Raw genomic sequence first — 13966 nt, forward strand, 5'->3', positions numbered from 1 at the left:
GAAAAACCTCTGTTACCCTCACCATGGTACACTCCCAGCCCTCAGGAACAACCTTGAGCAGCACACAGAAACCTCATCCAACAGGCAACAGCTCATGCTGCACCAAAAGGAAAAGCTGAACTGGAATGATATTTCACATCCACCAAATGCAGCACCTAATAAATACTAAAACAATTGATGTGGGCTACCAGCAGCATAGCAATTACCTTATTATTAAAAAAAAAAAAAAAAGAACAAAGAACCAGTATGATGGATCCACCTACCGCAGGAATCAAGAGATGATGACTTGGCCATGAAAGTCATCTGAGCACAAAGGGGTGATCACCTGTCTTCAGACTAATATGCATTACAATGTAATTTGTCTAAGGCTTGGTCTGCTAATCCCAGGGTACAAAGTGCAGTTATAAATATATATGATATGTATATACATATATCTATATATATGTATGTATGTATATTAAAACACAATCTTTTAACTTTAAGAGGCACAAGGACAGTAGATTAGAGCAGGAAGAAGTCTACCTCAAGCGTCAGCACTACCATCACAAATTTGCCTCAACATCATCACATGAGAAGAAGAACAAATTAAGTGTCTGCTCTTGGGCCTTCTGGTTCTCTGCACTACGTACTGAAGAACTGTTACACCTTTGCCCTGTTGAAAAGCAGTTTTTAACTGTTCTAAGTTTCAGGCCATTCCAGCTGGTTCTCCATTTATTGAAAGTACATTAAAAAAATACCCTCACAACTAGCGGGTGCTGAAATTAGGTGTTACCACAATGACTTGTTTTACAGCTGGACTATTATCTTCTCCCCTTGTAACTATTTAACTGCACAGACAATGTGCTCATGCCCCTTGTGGGCATGATACATTTTTTTTGTGGACTTCTGAAAGCAGCATCCCAAAACTGAAACCAAATTACCAGGAAAGCTTGATCATGAAGATGAAAATAGCAGTATGGACTGAACAGTCCGTAACTCTGGCTTCTCAAATATTACGTCAACTACCCTGGTTTCCTACACAGGAGGAACTCCCAGTTTCTATCAGAAGATTTTGTAGCATGTTCCTAAATTCAAAACATGGCAGTTGCCCAGCAAAAAGGAGTCTGATCCAAATCCAAGACAGGGCACATACCCTACCTCCAATATTAGTAAGGGTTGAAACCACTTTATTCTTGTACTGTGGCGCAGAAGTTCAAAGTCATCTTCTGCTAACTTTAAAGTACAGCAGCATTCTAAACACAGAAGCTTGTGTCTACCTGCATTTATTTTCTTCCACGGTGAGCACTCAGAGTATTTGAAGTGGCTCAGGAAAAAAGTAAACCAAGCCAAACAGAGAAAAAAAGATTAGCGGGAAATGACAGAACTGACATTTTTAGAATATAGCAGTTTATACCAAGAGGTGCATTAAAAAAGCAAAATGAGCAACAAGTTCTTTAAAAATAAGTAAATTACTCATAGTAAGCCCTCATATACGATAAATTGTGCATTTTTACCCCTAACATCATACCAATTAAACAATTCAGCTCCATCATCTGACCTAAGAAACATTGCTTATTTTCCCTGTTGAAACTTGTGTTAAATGATGATTAAGACAATAATTACTCTTGTAAAAATATTGTATGGAACTACAGCTGCTTCAGGTAAATGGAAAGGATATCAAGGCAGCATGAGACAAAAATCTCAGTATACATATTAACACTTAAAGAGAAGAGGAGCCTTGAGATTTCTTAGAGAAAATTCTTCAGGGACCACTTTTATCATTTAACATGAACAATCTGTCTTAGGACAAAGAAAATACAGATTCAGTACTCAAGACTGTATGATTTTAAAAATCAAGTCCTTATTGTTTAACACTGCTAGACTATTAAAAGCAGAAGGACCTGGGAAGAGAGAAAGTGGGCACTTTAGGGCAGACTTGCAACTGCCAAAAAGGCATGAACTTGACACAGGGAAAGGAACTACAAACATATCGAACCCCCCTAAGCCTAACTTTGTGACTAGTTAAACCTTGTCTTACAGCATCCCATAGGATGTGATGTTTAAGGGGGCCCTATGTGCAGGCTGCACAGGCACACAGGCTCCCATTCCTAAAGCCCAGAGCTCTACGTGGGTGCCTTGCAAGCTGTTCCAGACAATTCAAGTGTTCACTGATCAATTCCTGGGCAAAGATGACCAGCTGGGTGAAACATTTTAAGTTAGATCTGACCCAGAGATGCCGGTATGACTGCCCTGACCCCAAGAACAATGAAGCCATTAGTGTTTTTGGCCCAGATTAAGGGGTTACCCTCCATGGGGATAAGCTGGCAGGGACAAACTAACCCAACAGCTGCAACTTTCCAGTTGCTCACTACATGGTTCAGATAATTAAGCAGAAACACTGAAGAGACAAGCAGGACGGTGTGAGATGTACAAATCACACCACCAAATTTCTTCTCACTATGCCTTCAGAAATTCTTGCAGGCCCTGAGCTCCACCAAAGTCAAATCTTGACAGCCTTCTCAACAAAAACAAAATCAGTGCCCTCAAATACACTTTTCCCTACCTTGTCCATAAAGTAAGGAAAATAGGTACCCCAGATACTCAGAAAAGAGTCTTTTTAAGCATTTGTAATAAAACCCAAAGAGTTATATAGTTACAGAAACATTACAAACTTGAAATACAAGCAGCTATGTACATCCAGACAGATGAATCAATTGGCAATGGAAGAAAAAAAACATCTATAGTGGTCTACTTTAAAGAAAATTCTGGCTGGGCAGGGATTTGTGTTCTATTATTTTTCTGGGTTTTGTTTGCTGTTTTGTATCTTCAAGTCCTAGCTCCAACAAACTATCCCCCAGAGAATCCTATTTGACTAACTTACTCCAAAATACATAACCTGCAAGTACCTACACATTTATATATCCCATTCAGTCAAAACCTCAATCAATCTACACAGTATCATTATCTAGCAGCTATTCATATTATCAACTACCCTTAATAATAACAACAAAAAAAAATATTCCAGAGATCATTTCTGGTTTAGGCCTTTTTAGCTATAGCCTTTCAATACCCTCCTTGCATTCCTTGTGTTCACGCAGATTTACACACCCAGATGTAGCAGCACCTCCCTGCCCCAAATATCTCTGTACTATTAAAAAATACTTCTCACAAGGAATGCTTTTCTCCCTTCTAAAAACACATTTGTGCAATTAACTTCTACAGACAAGGCTGGCACAGAAAAACACCTGGTTGGCATAGCTGTCTAGCCAACATCAAGGCAGACCAAGAGCATTTTGAGCCAACATTGACACATGTCACAAGCCTTCTACAACATATACAGGTGAACAAGGAAAGTGAGTGTGAATTGAACAAATCCTCTTCCTGACAGGAATATAATTACTGGAACAGAGTAAGAGGTTTTGAACGTTCCTAATCTAAAAACTGCAATATAGCTTTACTTAGAAGAGTAAAATTATAGGATACTCCCAAACCACAGCCAGAAATTCACTGCAAGGTTTAGGCCTCTCTGCTCTCAAGTAGGATTCAAGCCCAAAACTCAGCATTTACATAAGTACCATGGGTGGCATTCAAGTCCCTGTGATTAAATCCAGCAGCCTGGATTAAAACCAAGGTCAGCAGATTAACTTTTATTACCTGTTCATGAACTGAGCCGTGCTCCTGCATGGCAGGCCACAGAGGATACCATCAATCCTTAACCAAACACTCCCACCCAGGCACTGCATTCAGCCTCAACCAAACAAGCTGCTGACTCCTTCACACTTGAGCCCACGTCCCCAAATGCCACCTCACATGCCAGCCAGGAGACACTGCTGGAGCAGGACTGGTATTGATGAGCACCTACCTCCAGCACAGGGTGCCAGCAGAGGACAACAGCTTTCCTGCAAAAGCCTGTAGTTTCCAGTCGACTATTTCACAATCACTCATCACTACAGGGTTATTCCAGAAAGGTCACTTTGAGCAGCTGGGAACATTTGGTGCTCCAAATCATGTCACATGGGTCAGCAAAAGAAGGTCATGGCATAGGGCTCACCTAGGTAGCCCAAATGCTGTGCACTCACTCATGCAAAGCACCTAAGAACCTCTGCCTACCTGAAGAAAAAGTTTCTTTATAAACCAATATAAATACAGGATACTTGTAAAAGAACATACTCACAGTGTGACAGACTGTCATTTTTCTGCAAATCAAGTCACTGTCAAAGAGCTTTTACTGCTTTTAGCATAAGGCAGAACCAAGGTAGAGCTTGCATTTTTTTAAGTTTCAGGAGGATTTCTAGCAGGACAAAGAGCTTCCATCTTTTGTAACTTGAAAGGCAGGCTTTTGAATACATACATTCAAACATTTTAAACAAGAAACACAACCACTTGTAACTACTAATTGCCACATCCATCACAAAACATTAAGGCCACAAAAAATATGCCATGATGCTACCTTATTGTCCCAGCCCACCCCCAAGCACCCACTGGAGAGCCAACAGCAGCACAGGGACAGGCAAATGCATCCCACGAGCTGCCCACCACCTCCTGAGAGGCACAGAGACACTTGAGTTTTACCCAACTGACATGATTTTTCATAATTAAATTGCTATTTTACCTTCTTCCCCATTAATCTTTTCACACAGGTAGACTAACTGGGCCTGACTGGAGATGCAATATTAATTTCAGCAGGACTGGGGAACTACAGTAGGAGTGTGACACTTCCTGGTGCATCCTGCTAACCGGTGGATTGAAAAGAAACAGAAACAAGATCAGATGGAAACATGCTCACTTTTTTTCCACTGAAACTCAGCAGCATTCAGCAGCACTCGACCTACTTCCTATCCCGTGTCTTTGCTGTCACTTCCTTTGACAGTTTGTCAGCACGCTTGTGAATCTGGAGATTAAGGAATGAATGTCTAGGAGGCAAAAGAGCCGGACTTTTTCATCCCAATGTTCAGTCAAAACTTACAATCTAACCAGCAAGGCACACAGTGACCAGCCAGCAACAAGTATCCCCAATTACTGGCATCCAGCAGGAATTGCTAATCAACTGTGTAATTTTGCCTACAAGTATGCACTTAAAGGCGACTGATTTCTCATGAAACAGCCTCATTCTCCCTTTTTTAGCTCAGGGCATGGATTAGCGTCTACAAACAGCTCTGGGTTTTCCGCTTTCCTGTATTCCAGGGTTCTGAATGTCTGAAAAGACATTTTATATCAAAAAACACTTGTAATTAGCTCCTTACAAATGAATAGGAGTTTTAAATACCACTGGCTCCAAGCACATGATCCTCTATTTTGTACCTACAAACACAGTCACTAGCTGTGAATGCTGAAGTGAAAGGATCCTGTTGTCTGTGCCTGGTTTCCTAACAGAAACCAATATCACTACCAAAATACAAAATGGTTGTAGCAGAGGTAGTAAATTAAGTTCTTCTTTAACTGAAATACTAGTAGTTACTCAAAATGTTAATTTCTAAGATGAACACTAGCAGTGTGACTTGCTGTGTTGAGAAATACATTCCAGTGTTTAGTAAGAACGGAAACATTCATGAGGCACACATTACACGACTTTACTCGGTGTAACAGTAGGTGCTCCTACATGTTTAATTCATTTGAAATAGGATATGTTGAAGCTTAAGGTACCCAGTAGCAACCTACATACAACCAAAATGCATTCCTAAAGCTTCCTGCCAGGCCATTCACACGACTTCAAAGAGTTAGGACACTTCTCTTGCACCAAGAGTGTCTAATTTTCCCACTACCAATGCTCAGCAATACCAAAAAAGCAAACCATGCTTTTTCTGGGGGGACAGTGGTGGAGAGGAAAGGGGGAGGTGTTCCGGGCAGACGTCTGAACTTTGGCTCTACATTACTCACTCCACGATTGTCGGCCTAAAACATTACAAAGCCACACAGACCACACAACAACACATGCAAACGAAGATCTGGGCAGCCTGTTCACCTCCACTAACCTACCGGCGCCTTCTGGAACAAAAAGCAACTGAAGATGTATCATCAACAGGTCATCAGCCTGCTTCTTTGTGGGAAAAAAAAAAAAAATGCGAAACGCTGCTGAACAGAAACCGGAAACGGCCTTTTTTTCCCCCGGGTCTCCCCCCGCCCCCCATTTGCGTTCAAAATGGAAAAAAAAAATTAAAAAATAATAAACCTATCGTCCTTCAGATGCAGAAGCGCCAGCTTCTATATAGCTGAAAGGCTTTGTAATTTTTCTTGCCAAGTAGTGTTTTTTCAAGGCAGAGGAGTCCCGGGGAGGGGGGGGGGGGGGGGGAGAAAAAAAGAAAAAAAAAAAAAAAGGGGTGGCCTTTAAGACCAGAAACACCAACATTACAGCCAGACTGCTTTTTTCTTGCATGTATTTCAGAAGCTGCATTTTGCAAAGGTGAAGTAGCTGCAATTTTTGAGATGCAAGTTAAAACAAAAACAAAGGGGCGGGGGGGGGAAGTAAAATGCTTCCTGTATAAAAACATAACTGCTTTAAAATATACCCTTCACCAGACGAAAATTATTCGGCTGTAAACACAACTGCTCCTTCTCTCTCCTGCCTTTTGAATATCTTCCCTACAGCCGTTGCAGGCAGAAATGTCCTCCTCGTACTAGATCCTCCTGAAAACGCATTATTCAACTAGGTGAAAACAAGAGTGAAAAGAAAAACCGGACACAAGTTGCGCTGGACGGCGGGCTGCTCACAAAAGAGCCAGGGCTGAGGAGATGGGAGAGAAACCCTGCAATTCCTCCAAAAGGCTTAAAATTAAAAACACAACTTACCCACCGCCCAGCTGGATTTTTCCAGAGTAAAACAGCATCAAATTTGGAAGAGATAGGGATTAAAAAAAAAAATTATTAAAAAAAAAAAAAAAGCAAGCTTTCCCACCAAGATTTTTCAGGTTAACAACAGCCAAACAAAATCCCCCTTTGTTTTGTTGTCACCCGCCTGCGTGCTGCTCCCATTCCGCACTCCGGCACGGGAGGCTGCGATCAATGGACTTGGCGGGGGGGGGGGGAAAACTCGTTCTTAACCCCAAAAAATAAACCACCGCCAAAAAAAAAAATCCACCTCCGAATTCAACAGAACCCTGGTGTTCAAGTATTGAGAGACTATTTTTTGGGGTTTTTTTCCTTTTTTTTTTTTTCGAGTGATGTTTTTCCCGAGGGCAGACGGCTCGGCAGCCGCTCCATGACAAAGAGCTTCCCCAGCACACCCAGCCCCAGAGCGGGGCCAACTCCGGGTGGGTGGGAAGCAAAAAAAGATTAAACAAAAAGAAGAAGAAGAAGAAAAAAAAGACAAATAAAAGAAGACAAAAAAAGCTTCCCAAACCCCAGCGGAAAAAAAAAATAAGAATGGAGAATTATTTTAAAAACAACCACAACAAGGGAGCCCTGCGAGGCGCAGTACAAAGCGCGCAGGGCGGCGAGAGGGGAGGAAGGAGCCCGAGGAAGGCAGAAGGGGGCAGGCCCCAGGCAGGCCCCCCATCCCTTCAATAGCAGCGCGGGGATGGGGCTCTGTCGCGACAGGCACGATACTCACCCCGGGGAGGAAGGAAACGGGCAGAAGAGGCAGCCCACGCCGGCAGGCCGGGAGCGGGGGGAAGGGGCAGCCTCAGGCTCCTCACGGCCGCGCGGAGGGCGATAGTTCCGACTGGGCGACAAGGGAAGAAGGCTCAGAGCGTTCACCTCCGGCCGGCAGGGCTCGGGCGGGCCGGTGCTGCGAGCCACGGGCCAGGGAGCAGCAGCGGCAGCTACCGGGAAGCGGCTGGAGAGAAGAAGCCGATGGACGCCGCCGGCTCCGCCGCCCTCACACCGACTGCCGCGCGCGCCCCCCCCGCCCCGCCTCACCGCGCGCCACACCGCCGGGGCGGGGCCTGGCGGGGACACGCCCCCTGCCCGCCCCGGGGCATGGCGGGAGTTGTAGTCCCGTTCCCCGCCCCCGCTGAGCACAGCCCGTGTGCCCAAGCACCTGTGTGCAGGTGTGTACCTGTGTGCAGGTGTGTACCTGTGTGCAGGTGTGTACCTGTGTGCAGGTGTGTGTGCGAGTCCACTTACCTGCGCTTCGTGTGCTGCGCAGCGCTGAAAGCTCGCAGAGTCTCGGGCTGCCTCCAAAGGAGTACGGCCAGTAGGTTACCCCCCCTCCCATTCTGTTCTTGTGAGACCCCACCTGGAATAGTGCATACGGTTCTGGTGTCCCCAACGTAAGAAGGACATGGAACTGTTAGAGCAAGTCCAGAGAAGGGCCATGAAGCTGATAAGAGGACTGGAGCTCCTCCCACACTAAGACATACTGAGAAAGTTGGGACTGTTTAGCCCAGAGAGGAGAAGATGGTGTGAGAGCACATAGCAGCCTTCCAGTACCTGAAGGGGAACCTTCAGAGGAGCCAGAGAAGCTGTAGCGATAGGACAAAGAGTAATGGGTACAATCTGAAAGAGAGGAGATTGAGGCTGGATATTAGGAAGAATTTTTTTCGAGTGTGAGAGTGGTGAGACTCTGGAACAGGCTGCCCAGGGAGGTTTGTGGATGCTCCAACCCTGGCAGTGTTCAAAGCCAGGCTGGACAAGACCTTGAGCCACTTGGTCTAATGGAAGGTGTCCCTGGCCAGGGCAGGCTGTTGGAACTAGATGATCTTTAAGGTCCTTTCCAAATCCTTAACATTCTACAATTCTACAATTCCATGTGTGCACGTGTGTGTGTGTATGTATACACACATATGGATGTATAGAAAAATGTATGTATGTGTATATGCCCATATATGTATATATATACATATATATAAATTATATATATGTCTTTCAACTGAAAGACCCTTCTAGCCACATAAAGAAAGACTATATTAATTGATTTTGTTCTATGTTTTCCATAGCTTAAGAGAAATCACAGCCTTGATGTGGTCTTAAATTTTTTTTCTTAAACATGGTGAGTCAATGGATTTGCTTTTGTAGTCATCACACCATGAGCTGCTGAAAAATTATCCAGGGCCAGAAATATTAGTGGTGCCAGGCTGTGTAAGCTCTACCCATCATTAACTTGAGTTTCACTGGCCCTGGGGTTTTTAAGGAGAGATTAAGAGATATAACTCAAAGCTCCCAGATTATAAGAACAAAAGGGGTCTGGGTGATCATCCCTCATGATCTCTGGTGTAACGTGTAACCCTGCACATCCCAAAAATAGCTTTTTCCTCAAAGGCATTATTCTTTTAAAACACCTGAGATAAAAATAGCCCTGATGGCAAATTCACCACACCCCAGCTTTTGGTGGCTGCTGCAAACAAAGCCTGGTGTTAAAACTGAGCTCTTCTCGGAGCGTTTATTGGTTTGCCTTTGGAATTGCTGTAAATTTGTTCTCTGTGCTCACAGCTCACTGTTCCCTGCCACATTTCCAACCCAGGTATTTACAGCCCTCTGATCAGGGCACACTTTAATCCCTTCTTTGCTGAGCTCCCGTTACCAGCATCATCTCATCCTTCGCTACGCTGCAAGTCAGACCCTCAGCCCTGAGTGGGAGCGTGTCCCACATCTCCCCACAGCTGCTGGAGGTTCCCATGGGATTCAGGCACGAGGGAGTAAGGAACACACGTGCAGGCACGTGGCAGATGGGTGGCAGGTGGCAGCAGTGTGGAGACATGGGTGGAGAAGCTCCTGGCTCCAGCTCTGACATGGAAAACCTGCTGAGTCCCTCCTGCATGCAAGTCATGTTTCAATACAGGGACCAGGTGCTGCCTTTCCAGGGATGGTGGGCAAAAGTTGAAGGAGATGGGATGGGGAAGAAGGCAAGGGATAGGTGGGAAACCGCTGCAATCATGGACAGGCACTGTGCTGGAATGAGCGGCTGCTGCCTGACCCCTGCGTGCTGCCCGATGTGCTCAGAGCTTTGCGTGTAGTGAATCACTTGCCACACACGTGATGTAACGCGACAGTGGTAACAGATCTCATTATTATCCAATTTACATGAGGAAACTGGGGTGTGGAGAGGTGAATATTATGCCTGGGGCATCCTGAGACCAGATTACAGAAGGCCTCACGCTGGTCTCCCATGCTCACTTTACTAAGCTATACAGGAATTAGGTGCAGCTGGCAGAAGCAGACATGGACTGCTGAGGAAAGCCTGGGGGGAGAGGATGAGCTTGGCATTCACAGTACAGAGCCTTGCCCCCAGCATTTGTGTCCTGCCACAGCAAACAGTGCCTCTTGCTGTGTTGAATGGGGTTCCCTTCAGGTCCCAAGAGCTGCTCCAGGTTGCTGTCACACGCTGTGCTCTTCTGTAGCATCTGATGTGTCTCTCACTTTTCCCCTTGGGAGGCTCTTTCCTCATTTGCCTGGCCATACCACCCTCCTGCAGAAGAGGGAATGATGGTGAGATATTTCCAATATCCCAGCATCCTTGCTGCAGCCTTGTCCCAGCTGCCTCAAGGAGGAATCCTGGGCGCCAGCGATGCCAGTGCTGAGCCTGGCCCTGTCCTGGGAGAGCACCTGCAGCCAGACCAGGGCTTGTGTCCCATTGCTGAGGGACCATGTTTTATCTAAGTCTAAATTAGTACCTTTATGATGGATTTCTGTTTCATTAATTGGCCCAATCCCTTCTTATATCCATGCAAGCATTTATCCTTTGCACAACCCCCTGGCTTAGCACTGCTCCCAGTTCCCTTTTCATCTCGATCCTGCCTCAGGGTTCATTTCTTTCTCAAAGACGTTTCAGAGGAAGCTTAAGAGACAAATCAGCATTACAAAACATTCCTCTCATAGGAGAAAAAAAATTCAGAAAGCTTTTCTCTCCTTACTTAAAAAAAAAAGGGAAACAGATGAGTTTGGTGACTCTTTTCAGTATTTCCTTATATTTAACACATGTCCCTTGCTATGGAAAAAGGGCAATCACCACTGACAGCTTAAAGTCCTCTGCGACATGCCCAGAGATCTGGAGAAGCTGGTGCTAAAAACTGGGCTTCAGAACTCAGCTCCTTGCTGAGAGGAAGCCTGGGGGCTGCTTTTTCCTCTGATCTTGCCATGTACCCTTGTACCACAAGCTTGTACCACTACATGGAGAGACAGCAGGAAGCTGAAACATAAAATACTCAGTGTTTTGGGGGAGTCAAGCTGGACTGAGATGAGCCAGCACCATGGATAATTCACTGGAAAAGGAATGGGAGGTAGGTAGACCATCACCTTTGCTGACCCATCTCATTTTACACAGATTTCCCCTCCCAGCACTGAAACTTGGAGCTGCGACTCAGACAATTGGAGCTCTGAAATAATCTTTGATATTTAAACAACTATTTTCTGTTTTCTGACAGCCACACGCTGTTCCAGTGCTCGTGTTGAGCAGGCTGTCTGAGTCAGATGCAAAATAAAGTGACACATGGTCCCCTCTAATGTTCCCATCGGAGCACGTATCGTCCTGTGAGCTCACTGCGGCAACGAGGAAGCAGTGAAGGCTCTTGGCCAGGTTTCTGTGCTACTCTTAACTGCATATGGCCCCAACAGCAACAGTTCATTCACACCTCACTGCCCCTCTCTATACTATTAAATGAAATGATCCCCAGCCAGAGTGGCTTGGCTGGGTTCAGGGCCACGCTGCTAAACACTGCATCCCCTAAAGCACCATGACCAGTCCAAAACTCTCCAGAGCATCTCCTGGCCGTGCCCAGATCATTTTCCAGACCTGGGCTGCCAAGTTCAACTTGACAGGATACTTCACCAAGTCATCCCCAAAACCTTGGAGAGGCCCCTCATTCCTGGGGAAGAACCTGTGTCCCCCAGGGGTGTCCTGATGCCTCTCTAAACCAGCTGCCTCCCTAGGTTACAAAACTGAAGCTCACATCACCTTTCTCATTCAACCCGTAAGATTCCAAGGGATTCAAACCTACACCCAAGCAAATTTCATGGGGGACTGATGCTGCTGGGACTGAGCATGATGACAGGGTGCTGGGCAGCTGCTGGTGCCACAACATGCTGCAATTCCTGCCTGCGTGGGTAATCAGCGTGGCTCAGTGCCACGAGCTGTGATTAAGTCATTAGTCAGTCGCGTGAAAATATTTAAGATTACAAGTCGATGCTGAATTCCTTCTTGGAAGGGTTGAGGAAGTTAATATTTAGCTCAGGTGGACACAAGGTCAGAGCTTGTCAAACACAAGACATGACACTGTGCCCTGAGCGCTGATGTCGGCCTGATCATCAGGTGTTGGGCTTTTCCGAAGGAGCGTGCTAATTCCTTCGAGTTGTCACAAACTCAGCCTTGGGTTCATCAGGGGCTAATCATCAAATCATTGTAGAAAAATTGGAGCATCCCAAGCCTGGCAGGTGATTCTTCCTTTTCCATGCCTAGTGGTGTGCACTTGCACCTGCACTGCACTCAGGCAGAGTAAAGGGGTGGCTGTGCAATCATCCACAATCAATCAGGCTGATCGTGTTCGCCGATTAAATTACGTTCTTCCACCAGTTCTTAGAAATGTAATTTGCTTTAAGTTAATAAGCAAACATCTACCCTCTCAAAGTGTATTTGCAGAGCTGTAAAATCAAGGGGCACTTCATAAAGGCAGAGAGGAGGGAGGGAGGGAGGGAGGGAGGGAGGGAGGGAGGGAGGGAGGGAGGGAGGGAGGGAGGGAGCTGCGGTACCAGCACAGTGTTTAGTCAGGATGCCACAGGGGTGTCACAGGAGTCAGCCACCTGGATGGACATGTGTGGATCCCCCTGACATACATACATACATTAATTGCTTAATTATGTGGAACAAAAATTGTAGTCCTTTCAGAGGACCTCCTTTTGAATATAACCACGAAAGAGGAAGTTTAAGCAGAACATGAGACCTCCTACTGTCCCTTTGCTGAGGACAAGATTGCATCCCATGGGTTCTGGGATATATTTCACTGCTTGGCCTTGATTGTGGATCTAGAGGGAAAGTTTGTTCAGCATTTGCAGTGATTTCTCCACCAACTGTGCTCTACTTGGTGCAGTAAGCAAGAGCTCCAGCAGCAGCTCCCAGGTGCATCTCTTGGGTTGCTCAGGTGGGAGATGGTGCTTGGCTGTTGCTCAACATCACAGCTGTCCTCCCATGGACCATGTGAACACAAATCTCAGCTTTCCCAGACATCCAGTCTCAAAATTAAAGTCTTTTCTCCCTCACCCCCTCTTCTTTTTCTTTTGTTCTTCTCTAAAACACAATCTCTGAAGCTGCTGTGTGGAAGAACACATGCATTTTCCCAGGGAGAGGGATGTGGCAGCGTCTCCCCCTCACCCAACCCACAGCACAACCCGAAAAATGGAGGAGGCAGGTGTTACTTGAGCAAGGCACGTTTAAATGCCTTTAATGAGGCGAAATGAAAACACCACGCGTCGCTCGCTACAGCTGCTGTATCAGTCTGGAGGGTGAAGTAGTAAGAAAAGCAGGACATAATCAGCATGTGAGTGCCCCCAGCACCCACAGGATAGGTCCAGTTTATCAGTTGGTTGAAGAAACAAAACAGACTTTGACTCCTTGAAAACATACAAAACCACAGACGTATGTGTGTTTTTGCTTGCATTCAGTATATGCAGCCAATGCTATGCTTTTTGAGGTTTTTTTTGTCTCTTTTTTCTCCCCCTCTGCTTTCTGCCTGAGAACTCATCTGCCAGAAGGCCTGCTTGTTGTAGCTATGATTTAAGCCACATGAGCTGGCTGCGTGGTAACAGAGTAATACTCTTTCTTCGGCTTTCTCCCTCAAACAATATGATTAACACAGTGTTTTCTGGATGGCTTAAGTCTGTCAGTCCAAGGAAGAAGTTAAAGGGAAAGAGGCCACCATGGGCTCTGTCATGACAAGGCTTGCTTAATCATTGCTCCAGGGAGATTTGCAGCCAGGACCTGATTGAAATTCCCCCTGAGGCCAGGCTGGCATAGCCACCTTCAATCCTTCATTTTGAGGGTTGTGAGATGCCTACGAGTCCCACAGTGGTCTGGCTATGGCTGGGCTCACCAGGTCTTTTTTGGGCAGCACCCAAAGGGAGG

The 13966-nt window shown here is 45.8% G+C and overlaps 1 protein-coding gene across 2 annotated transcripts in view; it reads right to left on the reverse strand.

Annotated features, from left to right (window-relative positions):
• PELI1 (pellino E3 ubiquitin protein ligase 1) overlaps positions 1-7821 on the reverse strand; it is a 43058-nt gene extending 35237 nt beyond the window's left edge. For both annotated transcript variants that reach the window (XM_058835295.1, XM_058835294.1), the window contains exon 1: positions 7526-7821. The gene's annotated coding sequence lies outside the window, so the exon portion shown is untranslated. The remainder of the gene's footprint in view (positions 1-7525) is intronic.
• Between the last annotated feature and the right edge of the window lie 6145 nt (positions 7822-13966).

The sequence above is a fragment of the Poecile atricapillus genome, chromosome 3 (genome assembly GCF_030490865.1).
Source record: "Poecile atricapillus isolate bPoeAtr1 chromosome 3, bPoeAtr1.hap1, whole genome shotgun sequence".
In the NCBI taxonomy this organism is placed as follows: domain Eukaryota; kingdom Metazoa; phylum Chordata; class Aves; order Passeriformes; family Paridae; genus Poecile; species Poecile atricapillus.